The sequence below is a fragment of the Pezoporus flaviventris genome, unplaced genomic scaffold (assembly GCF_033815535.1).
Source record: "Pezoporus flaviventris isolate CSIRO_AGI_PZ_B2104156 unplaced genomic scaffold, CSIRO_AGI_Pfla_v1 ptg000030l, whole genome shotgun sequence".
NCBI classification, from domain to species: domain Eukaryota; kingdom Metazoa; phylum Chordata; class Aves; order Psittaciformes; family Psittacidae; genus Pezoporus; species Pezoporus flaviventris.
Window position 1 is genome coordinate 517,571 of NW_026892578.1, and position 18,651 is coordinate 536,221.

Here is an 18,651-nt window from a genome sequence, read left to right on the forward strand (position 1 = left end):
GAGACTGATCTGGGAAGGGGGGGTATGGACAGAGAAAGAAGGAGGAGAAGAAATGGGAATAGAACTGAATATTTTTGGTGCATCAATTTTTTTTTTTGCTAATTTTTTCTTCCACAAGTGGTAAACATTAGTGACATGACATTATGCTCAGCCATTTATTGAATTGATCATAACCATAGAATCATAGAATAGTTAGGGTTGGAAAGGACCATGAACTGACATATCTGGAATGCACAGCTCCTTGGCATGAACCTTGGGAAATTAAAATAAGATAAAACACATATCGAAGTTGAGTTTTATTGAGCCTTGAGCACAACACGTTACTTTTTTTTCTTTTTAATTACATGGTGACAGACTGTCATGTCTGACATATGAAGGAAAGATCAAGATTCAATTTCATTCAGTAGCATGGAGTTCTTGTATGTAAATGCATAATAGTAAAAGATAGCCGTCACAGATAAGTGTATAGTTACCTGTTCAGCTGAGAGACACAGGAATTTCATGATGGTTTTTATTTGTATATATTGAAGCTTCTATCAACCATGGATTGCACTGTTTCACTGCAAGTTTTGCAGTCTCGTGGTAGGTTCAAGGCAGAGTAGGAGTCAAAAAAGTTCAAGGAAACTGTGTGATGGTACTGTTCATATCTGTCCCCATGACTTTTCACTAGCTATTCATGGTTATAGGCATGAATATTTCTAAACCAGTAAGCTCTCCAAAATGGTGGAGCTAGTAATGATTTACAACTAGGCCATAGCTCTATAATGGATTATCTTAATATGAGCTCCTCTAGATATAAAACTAAAAATCATCTGATAGCTGATAGGTAAGTAAACTTTATTGCTGTCTAGACACAGTGGCTATTAGAGTTACAGTTGAAGTATATTTATTATAGATGGAGTGGTATTGTAATTAATAATCCTCTTCAGAAAGATGTGTTTCCCTCTACAAACTATGGTCAAAATTCTAGAGGAATACACTAAAAAAAAAAAAGAAGACAGTTTTCTCTGTTTTTCTCTGCATGATCTTTCCAGAGTATGCTTGGAACTGTGGATGACATGAGCCACTATGATCTGATGGGTATCTATCACAATGAGGTACCATTCTTAGATATGCAATAAAGCTGAGCAGTTAGGATGTGGAATTGAAAGTTATCCTGCTTCATATATATCTGCATATGAGGATTTTGTTGTGTGCTGATCTCTACAGATACTCTTAAGAACCTGTTATTTTTCTGAAATTGCTGCCATATGTTCAGTGGTATGGTATAAACAAGCTGAATATTATTAAAATTAATTTGGAATTGTGGATAACTATAGTTTATGGTACATTACTTTTCATCATCTTGCTGGTTTCTGAATCCATTCATTCTGAAATACAGTCAGGTTAAAAGGCTCCCAGGTAGTCATTTGAAAGGGTAAGTGTAACAAGAATTCAGTATTCAGTAAGAATTATTCCTATAGCATAAACAGGAATTGCAGTTGAGATTTGCTTTGAAGCCATAGTCTGAAGTGCTGGTATTTGTACTTAAAATGTACTTATTTGCTTATATTAAGTTTTGGTCTTTGATAGAGTCCACGCCAGAAGACACTTATCTGTACAGCTTATGCTGTATTTAAAATCTCTAATGTATAGGAGATGTCAGGCAAATACTGATGAAAAGAGCAGCCCTTTACCACCACCACACTCTGATCTCAAGTCATTAGATATAATTTTAAATGACAACTGTGGTTTTTACAACACTAATCCTAGATTTCTTACCCTTATGCTGGCTTTTCAGACAGGAACCTCTATCAAGATGTAATGTGTTAAGGATGCTTTTTCATATAAAACTTAACAATTACTTGTACATTTTATTCTGAAAATGTCATCATTTTTCTTGCTCTTTGCTTGTTCTTTATTTACTAACTGCCCACTTAGCTGCAATAGCAAAATATATATGTACACCTGCATAAACATGCACACATACATATATACATCTATTTATAAATATTAAATATAATGACATATGCATTATCTATATGAAAAAAAGACAATAAAATTGAACAGACCACATAGCCAAAATAAATGGGCCAAACTGTATATATGCTAAGGCTCAAATAGGATTAACTTTGAAGTAAGTTAAGTTTAGTGTAACACAAGCTGTGGAACGAATCTGGGCTAGAACATAGACATCCAAATGGTGGCTCACTCCGAACACACTTTCTTTAGGCGTACGCGAGGTTGGTTCCTTGACAATTGTTTACTAGCAGCTTTTAAGACACAAACAGCTGTGAGTGACAACAGTCTGTCACAAAATTTGTCTAAGTTCATGGCAGAGAGCTGCAAACTCTGACACCTACTGAAAGAGGTATCGTATTTGCAAGCAGTCAAAAGTGATTGAAAACCAGATGAATCTGTTAGGATACCTCATGCCATTGAACACTCTTGCCTATGCCAAATATGCATTCGTAATCTACAATCTGTTATCTACTAGCACTGATGCTACAAGGTAGCATTGTTAAGATTTTATTAATATGTAGACATGTACTCTGAAATAAAAGTTCATATTTAATCAGAAAGAAATCAACATGATCTATAAGATTCAACATTACCACAGATGAAATATTGAGACTACTCTCTCCTCTGAGTTGCCGCATTTTTATATCATTTTTAACAGAATATAGAAGAAAATCAACGGTAGTATTACTCACCAGGGAAACATGCTGCAAAATCTACTGCCTTTAATAGTAAAGAATTATGCTTGAGATAACCACAGTTGTAATTACTTTACATGCATAGGCACACTGATTGCATACCATGATGGGCAACAGATTTGGTAGTACTGTTTCTGTTATTTAATTATTAGCGTTGGCCTGGAAAAGTTCCTTCTTGATTGTACTTAGCTTAATCAAATATGATTTCAGCATCTGACTTGGCACAAACCCTGTAGGAACCCACTGAAATGACAAGGAAGTGAAAAGTTGCTCTTTCATTGCTTTACATCTTAATTTGGCAATTTCTGGAAAAACCAAGGAACCAGGACAAGTGCCAGGAACAGGCAGCTCTGTGAGCTCCTTTAATGGCAGTATAAGAAGTACAAGAGCTTCTGCTCGAGGGCTTGTCTACACAAGAAAGAGGTGAAAGAGGGGTCAGTACAACAAGCCATAAAGATGTGGCTACACCAGCGCTGACTTCCATCCTCTCACAAATCCTGAAACAGGTTGCTGCTGCAGTCGAGTGCTCCTGGCAGTGTATCTCAAGAGCCCCAGGGGACATATCCCATGACCAGGCTGACTGCAAGCAGGACTCTAAGGCACTGGAATGGGGGCCCCCTTTCCTACTCCTCCCACCCAGCTACCTCCAGTTCTAGAAGTAACAGTGAGAACAGACACAAGGCAACTCTCCTCTATCTGTGGTTACTCTTGGTACTCAATGAATGTGCTGGGAAGAGGGCACGGGTACTCTCCTTGGGTACAGCAGCCGCATTCAGTGAAACTCCTGGGTGTGAGACTACACCACAGAGTTGCTCCTGAGCACCATGCAGATGCTGTACACCCATTGAGCTTGCTCTACATGGAACTTTGTATGATATACTGTAACAACTTTGCTCCCTTTTCTTGCCAAAGCAGCAAGATTTCATATACAATCTTAAGTCCATTGTGCCAAACACAAAAATTACTGGAGAAATTTGGATTTTATAGTGAGGTGCAAAAATCATGCATGGATTTAACTAAAATTTAAAATATTTTCTTTTTCAATGTTTAATAACAGGAAATCAAACAAAAACCCTTTTGTCTCTCTACTTTTTTTATTTTTAATTTTTGTTTTTCTTTGATCAGCAAAAACAAATGAGTTTTTGCCCACTATTACCTATCCATTTCTGTGACCTGTGCAATATTTCAATTTGGATCATCCTTATGGGCATGGACCTGCTATGACAGACGCTGTAAAGCAAAGAATGCTATTAGAAAAGGAAAAAACCCCACAAACAGATAAAACAAGAGAATACAAGTTTTATCAGATAAGCAAAGTGATCAGAATAATAAATGTTTCACAGGTTAGTTTCGTGTTTCGGTTTATAGTATGTTATTTTATTTTGCTCAAAACCCAAGCAACATAAAACGGTAAAAAGGAGCATTAGCTTTAAAAATTATTCAGTTACTGAACACATCTGCATTCAGTATGTTACCAGAAAACTGTTTATACTCCCTGTTTGCTATCTTTTGTTAATATTAGTGACTGGATTAGCTGAGCTAATTTTTTTTTTCACCGTTATATATCCTGAAACTTTTAAAATGGAAGGTCATGAATAATCAATGATAACAGTATGAAGCTTTCAGGATTATTGGTATGTTTCAGAAAAGATAATATATAAATATTTTTACAAATAAGTCATTAGATGGTTGCCAAGAGATGTCTTTCGGGGCACTTGAAATGCCCTGATTTTTCATGTCACATTTTGTTTATTAATAGCTCCAGATTGTTTGCTCAAGAGACATTTCAAGACCGTATACAATTTGCTCCACGTTTAGCAGGAATAAAAATTTTGTGAGAGTAAATGTTCAGTCATGAACAATTTTTGTGATGATGAGAAAAGTCTGATGAGTGTAGTCAGCAATGTTTTGGGGATAAGTGTTGATGTAATAGTAGCTTTCTCACTGTTTAATGATAGAGAATATGAATTTGTTTAAGGTACTAAAAATTCAAGCTCTTTTTTTGATGAGTCACAAGTTGAAAGCAAGTAGCATACACTTTTTTATTAACATTTTAATTAATAGCATTTTTATTACTTGGGGATTTAAAATATTACTCTCTTCTAGGGAGTTTTATACTCAGACTACCTTAGTCAACCTCTGGCATAACTTTTGCTGAATCTACAGTCACATGACCTAAATACATCAAGTTTTTCAGAAATTGGTCTTTTAGTTATATGTCTCTCCTTCACTTTTGGGTGCTTTCTAGACTATTAAAAATGCAATATTGTCTCAGAGCTGTGAAGGAGCTTTATTGACCTGAGTCAATACTTGCAGCTCTGTTTCTGACTGTGATTGCTGAAGCTTTATAAGTCAGCTCAGAATTGCTTGCTAAAATTACTGTCAAGATAGAAATGAGTACTCATGAGTGATTAAAATTCTATTGGGGAACACATTATATAAAAATTGGGCCTTCATCTTCTCACTGTTAAAAGTTTATTAAAGCAAGGTTTCCACATCTTTAATTTAATTTGTAGGAATACTACCTGGACTTCTTCACTGCCTTTAAGCAGTTACCAGTTTCTAATGTGGTTGTGAATACCTTCCTCTTTGCACCTTCTGCAGATCAAACTATTTCAGTACAGCGTGAATACTTCAAAGGCTAAATGGTTGACTCTGTAGCCCTCCTATCCATTTCCCCTTCTCTTTCCCCAAAGATACTTCAAAATATATTTCACATGTGCAAGAGTATCTTCTATAAACAGCTACAGTCTTGCACAGCTAGGATGGTATAGGATGTACTGCATACTTGTGGGCAGCAATACCATTGTGAAAACACTGATAGAAGATAGTCCCATCAGACTGTTCAATAGTCTGGATGTTCTACACAGACTGGAATGCCATTCCAGTAGAACATTGAAACAAAATATTTTTAGTCTGAAAGACAATATGCACATTATTAAGCACTACAATAATGAGTTTTGTTATTCTCATATGGCTAGCTAAAAATATGGGATCTTGTAGGTTTATCAAATTAGAAGAAATAGGTAAATATTCTCATATAAAGTTTTAAAAAACTTTTGTAGATAAGATATGTTTCTGCTTTTGTCACTGACATGTGTTTTCTTTGCTGGGGGACTCCAATTATTTCCTACAAACAGATCCTGCATGGGGGTTAATGGGTTTTTCAATAACTATCTTAACGGAAGAACTTCAGTTTCAACCTCCAATTTCAATGGACTATTTTGGACCACACGCTGAACAAGCAAGACTAGGCATAAGGAAAAGGCCTGTTACCTAAAAATTTCCTTAAAAAGTAGTGATTTCTGTTGTTTGTTTTTAAATCTTTGCATTTTATTTTAAAAGTATGGGAAAAATTAATTTGCTATTAATTCTCTCATGAGAGGAGTTACCGTTAATATTACTATCAGTTATAATTTGCTAAGATAGTTTCCAGACTTCATGATCAAAGTGAGCTTATCACTGTATCACATTCAGTATATGTCTAAGTGAAGGTGACTGCAGTCTAATTCATGGTGAAAAGCCTGATTCAGCTGAGATAAGTTAAAAATATATTATACAGTTTGTTAGATATCTTTGAACAACCTGAAAATCCCTTTTAATACCCCTGATGTTAGTATGCAGTCTTTCTACAGAAGGAAGGTATGTCTTGTATTATTAGAAGACATTTCTGTTTAAATTGTTAAAGCTAACATTCAGATAGATCAGAATGTTAAACTTATTTAACTAGTTCTGCAATTTGAGGTAAGGGGACCAATGGTAGCCTTCCCTTCTTCCTTAGCACAAGTCCAGGAAGAGTTGAATACCTTATGGATTTCTGAATGTAGGACTGGGGGTCAAAGCTGAATATAAATCTTACAAGTTGCATCCTCTGTATTTGGATGTTTTAAAGTCCTTCCCTGCAGCTTCCTTATAAAGAATTTGCCTGAACAAAGACAAAACAATGCTGTATTTGATAGGAACTATAGCACTTCTTTCTTGGCTCACAGAATCGCAGAACACTTGAGGTTGGAAGGGATTCCTGGAGTAGTTCTTGTACATTACCCCCTGCTTAAGCATGGCCACATACAGCCAGTTGCCTAAGACCATGTTCAGATAGCTTTTGAGCACCTCTAATGAAGGAGACATCATATCATTGGTGGAGTTTAGGATCCTGTGTGGGAGGAATAGAATGCCTAGCAAGGCCACAATTCTGGATTTCCAAAGGGCCGACTTTGGCCTCTTCAATCAATTGCTAAGGGAAGTCTCATGGGAAAGGGTACTAGGTGGTAAAGGGGCTCAAGATAGTTGGTCAGCATTCAAGGACCACTTCTTCCAAGCTCAGGATCAGAGTGTCCCAATGGGTAGGAGGTCAAGTAGGGGAGCCAGGAGACCAGCATGGTTAAACAAGGAACCGCTGGGCAAACACATGCAGAAAAAGAGAATCTATGGATTATGGAAGGAGGGGCTGGCCACTTGGGAGGAATATAGGACAGTTGTTAGAGAATGTAGGGAGGCAATTAGGACAGCGGATAAAACTAACACAAGAGGCAATATAGGCCCACTGCTGAATGAGGTGGGTGCCCTGGAGACAGAGGATATAAAGAAGGCAGAGGTGTTGAATGCCTTCTTTGCCTCTGTCTTTACTCCTGCAGACTCTCCCTGGAGGACCCAGATTCCTATAGCCCCAGAAGGAGTCAGGATAAAGGAGGAGTTTGCTTTGGTGGATGAGGATTGGGTTAGGTATCAGTTAAGCAATCTGGACATCTATAAATCGATGGGTCCGGATGGAATACACCTGCAGGTGCTGAGGGAGCTGGCGGAGGTCATTGCTGAGCCACTCTCCATCATCTTTGGGAAGTCGTGGGAAACAGGAGAGGTGCCTGAGGATTGGAGGATGGCAAATGTCACTCCAGTCTATAAAAAGGGCAAGAGGGAGGACCCGGGTAACTATAAACAGGTCAGCCTTACCTCCATCCCTGGAAAGGTGATGGAACAACTTATTCTTGACACCACCTCTAGACATATCAAGGATGAGGGGGTCATTAAGAGCAGCCAATATGGTTTTACCAAGGGGAAGTCATGTTTGACCAACCTTATAGCCTTCTATGAGCAAGTAACTAGGTGGCTGGATGATGGTAGAGCGGTAGATGTGTTTCTTCTTGATTTCAGTAAGGCATTTGATACTGTCTCCCACAGCATCCTCATAGATAAGCTAAGGAAGTGTGGGCTTGATGATCAGGTAGTGAGGTGGATCAAGAACTGGTTGAAAGGAAGAAGGCAGAGAGTTGTGGTTAATGGGGCAGAATCTAGCTGAAGGTCTGTGACTAGTGGAGTCCCTCAGGGGTCAGTGCTGGGACCAGTGCTATTTAATATTTTCATCAATGACCTGGATGAGGGAACTGAGTGTACCCTCAGCAAGTTTGCTGATGATACTAAACTGGGAGGAGTGGCTGACACGCCAGAAGGCTGTGTTGCCATTCAGCGAGACCTGGACAGGCTGGAGAGTTGGGCGGGGAGAAACTTGATGAAATTCAACAAGGGCAAGTGTAAAGTCTTGCATCTGGGGAAGAACAGCCCCATGTACCAGTACAGGTTGGGGGTTGACCTGCTGGACAGTAGTGAAGGGGAAAGGGACCTGGGGGTCCTGGTGGATAGGAGGATGACCATGAGCCAGCAATGTGCCCTTGTGGCTATGAAGGCCAATGGCATCCTAGGGTGCCTTAGAAAGGGTGCGGTTAGTAGGTCAAGAGAGGTTCTCCTCCCCCTCTACTCTGCCTTGGTGAGACCGCATCTGGAATATTGTGTCCAGTTCTGGGCCCCACAGTTCAAGAAGGACAGGGAATTGCTTGAAAGAGCCCAGCTCAGAGCCACAAAGATGATTAAGGGAGTGGAACATCTCTCTTATGAGGAGATACTGAGGGAGCTGGGTCTCTTTAGCTTAAAGAAGAGGAGACTGAGGGGTGACCTCATCAATGTTTACAAATATGTAAAGGGTGAGTGTCAGGATGATGGAGCTAGGATTTTTTCAGTGATGTCCAGTGATAGGGCAAGGGGCAATGGGTGTAAACTGGAGCATAGGAGGTTCCATGTGAACACCAGGAAAAATTTCTTTACTGTGAGAGTGACAGAGCACTGGAACAGGTTGCCCAGGGGGGTTGTGGAGTCTCCTACATTGGAGATATTCAAGGCTTGCCTGGACAAGTTCCTGTGTGATGTACTCTAGGTTATCCTGCTCTTGCAGGGGTGTTGGACTAGGTCCCTTGGTTGAGGTCCCTTCCAACCATTGTGATTCTGTGATTCCGTGATCACAGCCTCTCTGGACAGCCTGTGTTAGGGCTTGGTTACCCTCACAGTGAAAAAGTATTTCCAGATCTTCTGATGGAGCCTCTTCTGTTTTAGTCTGTGCTTGTTACCTCTTGTCCTGTCCCTGGGGAGCACTGAAAAGAGCCTGGCATTGCTCTAGAGAAATTCAGAAGTGGGTATCACTGGCTGCTATTCAAACAATAAACGATTAGAAACATGATAGATTTTGAGATCATACTAAACAGAGGTAGGGGATATTGTTCTCTGCCCCTTTCCTATTTCATGTTCTCTCAGTCAGGAGGGTTCTAGAAACTGATGCCTGGTACAATTTAGCAGAAGTTTTCCTCCTTATTTTCAGGAGGAAAGCTTAGCAGGAGTTTTCATGAATTTTCATGTTTAATGCAAAAGAAAAGTGTAGAAGTGTAAATAGGACTCATTTAACTAAAGCTATGGTATTGTTTGTGGGTTCCTGATTTGAACTCAGGAATGAAATCTGAGCTAGTAAATTTACTGCTCCAATCTGCTTATATCCCCACAGGAAAACTAACAGAAGTAATGTTTGTAATCACCACTACATTGGGTAAAGCAGCTCCATGCATGTCTACGTACGCACACACACAGCAGCATTAACTGTGAAAGTGAAGCATGCTGTCATGATCTTGGAACCTGATTCTCTGTAATTTACTCATTTTTTCTGCCCAGCAATGAAAAAAGAAATAAAATTCCATCAACACAGTCACAGGAGCTTTAAAAAACCCAAATATGATAAAACAAATAAATGGCTGAATGTTTAAATTTGTGACCCTTGAGCAATAGGGAAGTATAGTCCTTATTTGTCACATGACAAATAGGATAAATATAGTAAGATTTTGTGAAACTTGTAGTAACCACAGTCTAACACTTTTTGCATACAATTATTATCTTTCCCAGTTCAATAAACTTGGCACCTGCACAGCAGTTTATAAAATGTTTAAGCTAATGTTGCAGGATAACAAACTCAAGTAACGATGCTGCAAATACATAATGGTAAGTGTACTTCAGTATGAATAAATTATGGAAGTCTCAGTGGGCACCAAATAAAGTCATCATTGGAAGAAAAAGGTCTGAGTATTTCTGAGAAAGCATATGTTTATCCAGTTACTTCAGGGTGAAGGGACCAGGTAAAGATGCTTTGTTATATCCATAGCATTGGACACCTTAAAATATAGACCTGCATTTTTAAATCCTTCCTTTGGACGGAATTACATGCAGAAAGAAAAGCTACTAAACAAGACTCAGGGCTGTGTTTTGTTGCAAGTATTTCATTACTCCAAGGACATGGCCCACCCCCTCCACTTGACAGAGCTGTAGAGAATACAGAGCTTGGTGTATGTCAAACCACCTATCACCAGCTTTTGGTCTATGTTACAAAATACAGTTTAAATTTGTAAAGTGATTTTCCTTTCCTCTACTTAGCCCAGATTCTAGCTGGGGGAAATTTCACTCTCAGTTCCTTGCCAGGATGAACACCTTGGAAATATGAATAACTTGCTGTGGCTTAAACTTCTGGAGAACGTGTTCAAGTTTTAACTATCTGCAGAGAAGGAGACTCCACAACCACTCTGAGCAGCCTATTCCAGTGCTCTGTCACCCTCAAAGTAAAGAAATTCTTCCTCATATTCAGATGGAACTTCCTGTGTTTCAGTTTTTGCCCATTACCCTTTTTGCTGTTGTTGGGCATCCCTGAAAGAAGTCTGGTCCCATCCTCTTGACACCTATCCTTAGGATATTTGTGTGTATTAGTAAGGTCCCTTCTCCATTGTCTCTTCTCCAGGCTGAACAGACCCAGCTCCAGTCCCCTAGTCATCTTCATAGCCCTCTGCTGAACCATTTCCTCATCTCTGTTGAGCTGTGGAGCCCAGAACTGGGCACAGTACTCCCCTGCTGCCACCAGGGCAGAGTAGAGGGAAAAGATTACCTCCCTCTACCTGTGGCCACCCTCCTCCCTATGCACCCCAGGATACTATTGGCCTTCTTAGACTCAAGGGCACATTGCAGGCTCATGATTAACTCGTTGCCCACCACAACTTCCAGGTTCTTCTCTGCAGAGCTACTTTCCAGCAGGTCAATCTTCAACCTGTACTGATGCATGGCCTCATTCCCCCCTAGGTGCAGGACCCTTGCACTTGCCCTTATTGAACTTCATTAGGTTCCTCTCCACCCAACTCTCTAGCCTGTCTGTGTCTCACTGAATGGCAGCACAGCCTTCAGGTATATCAATCACTCCTCCCGATTTTGTATCATTCGCAGACTTACTGAGGTTACTGAGGGTACACTATGTCCCTTCATCCAGGTCCTTGAATAACAGGTTGAACAAGACTGGACTCAGTACTGATCCCTGGGAAACAAAATGAGCTACAGTCTTCCAGCTAGACTCTCTGCCGCTGATCACAACCCTCTGAGCTCTGCTGTTCAGCCAGCTCTCAACACACTTCACTGTCCACTTGCCTAACACACAATCTCTGAGCTTTCCTACAAGGATTTTACCTTGGTGAATCAATGTTGACAACTCCTGATAACCTTCTTTTCCTCCACATGCCTAGAGATGACATTCAGGGTGAGCTGTTCCATTAGCTTTCCAGGGTTGGGAGTGAGGCTGTCTGTCCTGTAGTTTCCTGGATCCTTCTTCTTGACCTTTTTGAAGACTGGTGTGGCAATGGCTTTCTGCCAGCCTTCAGGCACCATTCCTGCTCTCCGTGATGCTTGAAAGATGATAGTGAGTGGCTTAGCTATAGCATCTGCCAGTTCCACCACCCCCAGTGATCAGTGAATCCCATCTGAGCCCATGGATTTGTGGATGTCAGGTTTGCCTAAATGATCTCTAACCCAACCCTTCTTGACTAAGTGAAAGTCTTCCTTTCTCCAGACATTCTGTCTTGCCTCCATGGGTCTTAAAAGTCTTTTCCAACCTTAACATTTCTGTGGTTTTATGATTCTATGGTTCTAGTCTTACATTGTAACAGTAAAGAGAGATATTTACCAAGTAGTGTAATATTCTAAGGGCTCTTTGGGCAAGGACATTGCTGCTTCTTCATAGCTTTTCATTTACAAGTTGGGTTTTGGTTTGTTTGGGGTCTTTTTATTTATTTTTAATTGTACCACTTACAAGGCCTCCTTGAAAACTTATTTTAGTTTATATTCTGTCATATTGATATTCCAGTCCATGTGGCTGCTCCCCCCAGAATGAATTTCAAGTGTATAAATAAGCTCTGTAAACTCTTTCATGACTAAACACTAGTGAATTGAGAAGTAGGAAATGAAAATACATCAGGAAAATGGCTCTGCTCCTTAGGATGCAAAGGGTCCAACACTAATCATTGTCCAGTTAGTTTACACACGTTTTTTGCTATGTTGTTATTACTTCTGTCCTTTTTTTAATGAAGCAAACATTAAAGTAATATTATTTCAGTTGAGGGTTGGTATCTATAGCTTATACCTTGTGATGTTAATTAAAAACATAATTTTTATGTACTTATCACAAAGGAAATATCATTTCATTAAAATCCAATTAGATTCAGACAATATCTGTAAAGACTACTGAATAACTGCTGTTTGAACATAGTCTGCTTTGTTCTATTTTCATCACCCGAATAAAAGCAACCACAACAAACAAACCAAAGGATTTTCTTTTTATTAATCTCTGAGGTTACAGATCCACTCGCATTTAGAACAGTGTTTTATGTGAAAAACATACGAAAGATTTAATGTTTCACAGACTGCTGCATGAATGACCTTATTTTAGAAAATTCTTATTTTTGTTCCCATATTTATACAATGAAATATATTTACTTTTGTAAAATGGATGCCTTTGTATAAACAATTTTTCTCTGATGAAGTAATTAAACATTCTCACTAATATTACCAGAATTCTGCAGTTTAATGGACTACTGACTGCAAAGTAGTGAGAACTCAGGATAAAACATAGTAAGTGAAATACAGAACAAGAATTGTTCCTCCATTTTGTCTTGCTATAATTAGCCGTCATGCTGCATAGGCCGTTATCTTGCCATTGATTTATTCACTGTATTTCCTTGAAATTCTGCATGAGTTTTCTCTATGTATTGAATCAGGAAATATTTTAATGTAGGTTTTTTTTTTTCTGCATAGGTACTATTTGGCAGGATAACATTTTTGGCTTTCAACCATGTGAGAGCAAATAATCAAGGAAGTGAACTATTTACATCTCTTCCCAATGGATCAAGAAAACAGAAAGAAAAAGGGGAAAGTGCTGATGTCCATTAAAATTTGTATTTGACTAAGTGGAGTTTTGTGAGCTGGCTCTAGGCTTGAAAATTTTGATCCCAGTCATAACCTCTGCATTGGATTGTTTGCTTATATTTCTTTTCCTTCTGTTACCAAAACAACATCCTAAGGGAAGGCAGGCAGCTAGTGATGAAGTCTGAACTGCCTGTGTCAGAACACTATTTCTTCTGACTCAGCAATAAAGAATTAATACCACAAAAAATAAAGTGCCCACTCAGGAATAGAAGTTTCACTGTTTCATATCATGAATATCTCTAATCACGAAAGCAGGAATGCTGATTCAAAAGGTTTGCAAAGAAATACATTGATGTTGATAAGAACTAAAACAAAATGGTTTTCTTTGTGCTAAATAACTTAAATTATGACCAAATAAGGGTTTCAAGAAAGTCTACAGAAAGATCAATATTTGTACCTTAACACTTTGCAGACAATCTATACAATATTTGTTTTAAGTCTGCCTTATCTCTACCAAAAATATTTAGTAATTCTATTTGAGAGTAGATTGTATTTTGATTATCTTGGTCATTGGGGAAGAAGAAAGAGCTGCTGATAATCTGCTATATCAAGACTATGTACTGCAAAATGGGATTTTCTAGTTTCAGAGGTACAAGTGGCCTAGTGGGAACTAGGCTAGTGAGAGCATATCAAGATAAGAAAAAACTAAAGGAGTCCCATGTATGCTGAGATTGAAGAGAGGTGCAGGATTAAACTAAGTAGTTTTTTAGTCAAATAGGAGTTTATGAAACCAATTGAGAATTTATGAGACCAAACATCTTCCTGACTGATATAGAAAATGGGATGATAAATAAAAGGTTACGTTTTAGTAAAAAAGCAACTCAATACAAAATTCCATCAGAAGACAATTTTGCATATACTTATTTTGGTCTCAATTGAGCAAGAGTACTTTATGGCAAAAATAGAATCCTCTTCTTTCCTATAGTACATCCCATATTTTCTCAAGTTAGAATCATCTTCTTCCTCCTTATATTATGCCCCACATTTTATGAAATGTCTGTTTTTTCGATTTTGGGCTCGGTTCCTAACTCTTACAAAACTTTGAAATAATTCAACTCTAGACCTCAATTCAAAATCTGCTGCTTAATTCAGACTCTGAAATTAAGTTTGTAATAGAGAAAAGTCCGTGGACAATATCAAAGACAGAATGGGATGCAGCTCTGGCAGACTCTGCTTGGTTTTGTTTTGACATCATGTGCAGAGAAATCTTCGACAAATGATCACGGCAAAGAATGTTTTGTTGAAACCTCTCTAACATTCCTATCCAGATCAGGGTTAAGGCCATCCCAGTGCCTGGTCCAGCCATCATGCAAGTGAGCTAGAGGGAGAAAAAACACATAATGTACTGCATATTATTGTAACTCTTCATTTCTGGTAGTCAGTGTGGAACTGGAAAGCTGCTGCACAATTACTAAATAAATAAAACTTAATAGATGGGCTTCACCAATCATCTCTGGCAAGTAAAGCCACATCAAACTCAATGTATTCTCTGCTTTCATTTAGAGAATTGCAGCTTTTGTTTCCCTGTAAAACTACATATTTTGCCAAAGTCAAGTTGCAGTGGATATTTAATAGGAGCCTGACCTGCTAGAAATGGTTATTATCTATTGTCAAGGCAGAAATAAATGCTGGCAATATCAGCACAGAGGCTGATTCAGCTCTCCTAATAGACGATCTACTCTTTTTCATTTTTACATCAGTGGGTATTTTTGCTGCACAAAACCCCTCAAAATACAGGCAAATATTATAATGCGGACCCCATTACAAAACAGTAGTATTCACACTGGCTTCTGTGAGCAGTAGGCAATTTTTCCATTAGCAAATTAAACTCGGAGCTGTGTGAAATTTTCATTGTTCACGTATTTGTATGAGAGAAGTGATAATTTCATTACTACTGTATTCAAAATTTGATTCAAGATGGAATGACACTTTCCTTTCTTCAAAACTGTCACATTTTATGGGGTATGACTCAAAGCAAAAATCACTGTATTCTTTCTGTCATCTTGTAAAATCTTAGGTTTTCCAGGGTATTTGGAGAATTCGCAAAGAGGAGGGTGTTGTTTTGTTGTGTTTTTTTTTTCTCATAGTTCAGGATGTGAATGTAAGACGCATGAGAGAAACTAACATCTTTTAGAAAGATGACTTTTCACAGTACAGGTGATTGTGTTCAATGGAGCTACAAACTTAGGCTTTTTAAGTGTTTTACTAATTTTTCTGGATTTTACACTTGTTCAGTGGTGAAGTTCCAAAGCACTGGAGGGGCTCACTGGCCTAGAAACTTGCCCATACTGTCCCACACACCTTGCCACTCATGACTCTCCAGCCTTGGGGAAAATCTCTTGGTCCTCCTATATTGTCATCTAGCCCTACACAAGACCCAAACCCGACTGCATAACTTTCGAGATCAGACGAAATGGTCATGGGTAAAACACACTCTGTATCTGTGCCAACATGGTGATCTGATCACAATCAGCATGCAGGTCTCAAGGGTATCCAAAGGCCATTCAAAACCTTCAGAACTCTCAAATGATGCTGTAAATAGGCTGGTGGAGAAGCTGGTGGTGTAAGGGAACATCTCTTTCACAGGCTGACCACCCGAGCCACCCTAGGAGGGGAAAAAAGATGTGTAATTGCTGAACACTTCCATTATATACCTATATAAATAATTCACCCTTATGTTTCCAATCTAAGTGCATCTGAGGCTAGCTATACCCCAAATGAAAAAGAGATACTGGCAGCCTATGAAGGGGTTCGAGCTGCTTCAGAAGTGATTGGCACTGAAGCACAGCTTCTCCTAGTACTCTGATTTCCCGTGCTGGGCTGGATGTTCAAAAGCAGGGTCTCCTCTCCACATCATGCAACCAATGCTGCATGGAATAAGTGGGCTGCACTAATTACACAATGAGCTCAAATAGGAAATCCCAGTCAGCCAGGAATTCTAGAAGTCATCATGGACTGACCAGAGGGGAAAGATTTTGGAATGCCAGCAGAGGAGGAGGTGATGTGTGCTGAAGAGGCCCCACCATATAATAAACTGTCAGAAAGTGAAAAGCAATATGACTTGTTTACTTGTTTATTTGCCCAGCCAGCAACCCAGAACCATGCAGCTACTTGCTCACTCCCACCCCCTGATTCCTCCCCCTGCTCTCAGAGGGATGGGGAGGAGAATCAAAAGAATGTAATTCCCACAGGTTGAGATAAGAGCAGTTCAGTAACTAAGGTATAACACAAAACCACTACAGCTACCACCAATAATAATAATGATAAGGGAAATAACAAGGGAAGAGAATACAGTCACTCACCACCAGCCAACCGACAACCAGCCCAACCTGAGCAGCGGTCTAGCCCTTCTGGGTAACTGCCCCCAGTTTATATACTGGGCATGACGTGCTGTGGTATGGAATACCTCTTTGGTCAGTTTGGGTCAAGTGTCCAGTCTCTGCTTCCTCCCAGCTTCCCCTCCTCCCTGGCAGAGCACGAGACTCAGAAAGTCCTTGGTCAGAGTAAAGATGACTTAGCAACAACTAAAAACATCAGCATTATCAGTGCTGTTCCCAGTCTGAAAGTCAAAAACACAGCACTGCACCAGCTACTAAGAAGGAGAAAAATGACTGCTACTGCTGAACCCAGGACAGAAGGAAAAAATCTCTGTTGTCATGTTTTTTTTTTACATCAGCCCAAAGCATTTTGTACACTAAGTTTATTTTCTCTGTTTATAAAAGGAAGAGAATGTGGCTTGAAGTTCAGATCCACAAGAGCTCAAAATCATCAGGAGTCAGTTACATGGAGATCAGCAGATCTAACCAGGATATCTTTACATCCTTCCCTTCAAGGCTGACAACTAATCTGCATTTTACTACTGAGTTAAAATGTAATTTGACCAGACTATTTAAGAGAAACTCAAGATCCTGAAACGAATTCAGTCCAGGTCCTCCTGACACTGAAAAGCTTGGTAAAACTGTTCTAGAGAATGCAGTTGTGCATTTTAAACTTATGGTCATGTGGTCAGTGAATTGGTTTTGCCTCACTCTGCCTCATGAAATCTTTGTTGATACCGAAGTGGGAAACGCTGTAGGAAAAGCTCTAAACAGACACAGAAATTACAGAAAATACTTCTCAAATCCTATTCTTGTATGTATTTATTAATTATAGATAGCCACTGATAAAAAGCCTCCATAATTTTGATAATTATCTTGATCATTTGAGATATATTTCTCACTATGAGGAAGATAAGAGACCATGATCCATGTAAAAAAAAAAAAAAAAGTAAAAAAAGCTAAACCCAAAATCTTTACCAAAAAAAAGTCAATATTTTTTCTGCTACATAACCATATTTTGAGATTTGCTGTCTTGTTTTGTTTTTTTTTGTTGTGGTGGGTTATTTGATTGATTGTTGGCTGTGGGTGTTGTTTTTGGTTTTGTTTCTTGTGACATATACAGGAAACATTCTTTCGAAAAGGTATCATGGCAGAAACATGACTACAAATGTGGCAGACCATGCAGGTTAGTCTAATATTGTGTAGCATTAAAGTCTGATATTTAAAATTATTTATTTCATTTTCTTTCTTTTGTCTGAAGGAAGAACAGGCAGTTTTCAATGGAAGTAGAGGCATTTTTAGAAGTTGAGAGATGGTACAACATTGTGTCAGAAAATGTGAAGAATGAACAATCTGGAGGACGTTGTAAGTGCTCTCTGTAGACAAGGGACATTGCATCATGGACAATTAAAAAGTTTAACAATATTGATGGTCAAGAAAGCTGAGAGCATTGAGGAAAAATGGTGATTCAGAAGGTGGTGGACAGGTTTTGGAAAAATGATCTCTTTTTAGCAATATTATGCCTGGATGTGCTCCCTGTAAGCCTATAAATGATCTCACAGAAGCAAGAATCTCTACATTAGAAGTGAATTCAGGAGCCTCTTAGGATTATTTCTCCCTTCTTGTCATTGCCCACTCTAATGGTTACCAGAGATCTGAAAGAGCAGAAAGGTGAACAACATTTTATATTTAGTGGCGTCAGAAGAACATTTATCATCTTCCCAACCACCCTACTGAAGGTTACCTGGGAATTCAAACACTGCAACAACCCCTGTCATGAAGATCTGTCTCCTTGTCCCAGTGACCAAGGAACAGTAAAACAATACAGGTCTTCCTTTAAGGTCTTCCTAAACTCTTGACTATGGCTTATGCTCAGAAGCCAGGAGCAATGTAAGTAACGTAATTAGCAGTATCAAATTATTTTTAGGTTAGACTCTTCCCTTTACATGATGCTGGTGGTGCTTCCCTACTGTGAGTGACAATTTCAGTCACTGCTGTGAGTGACAATTTTGGAAACAGCCTCAGCTGTTTCCAAA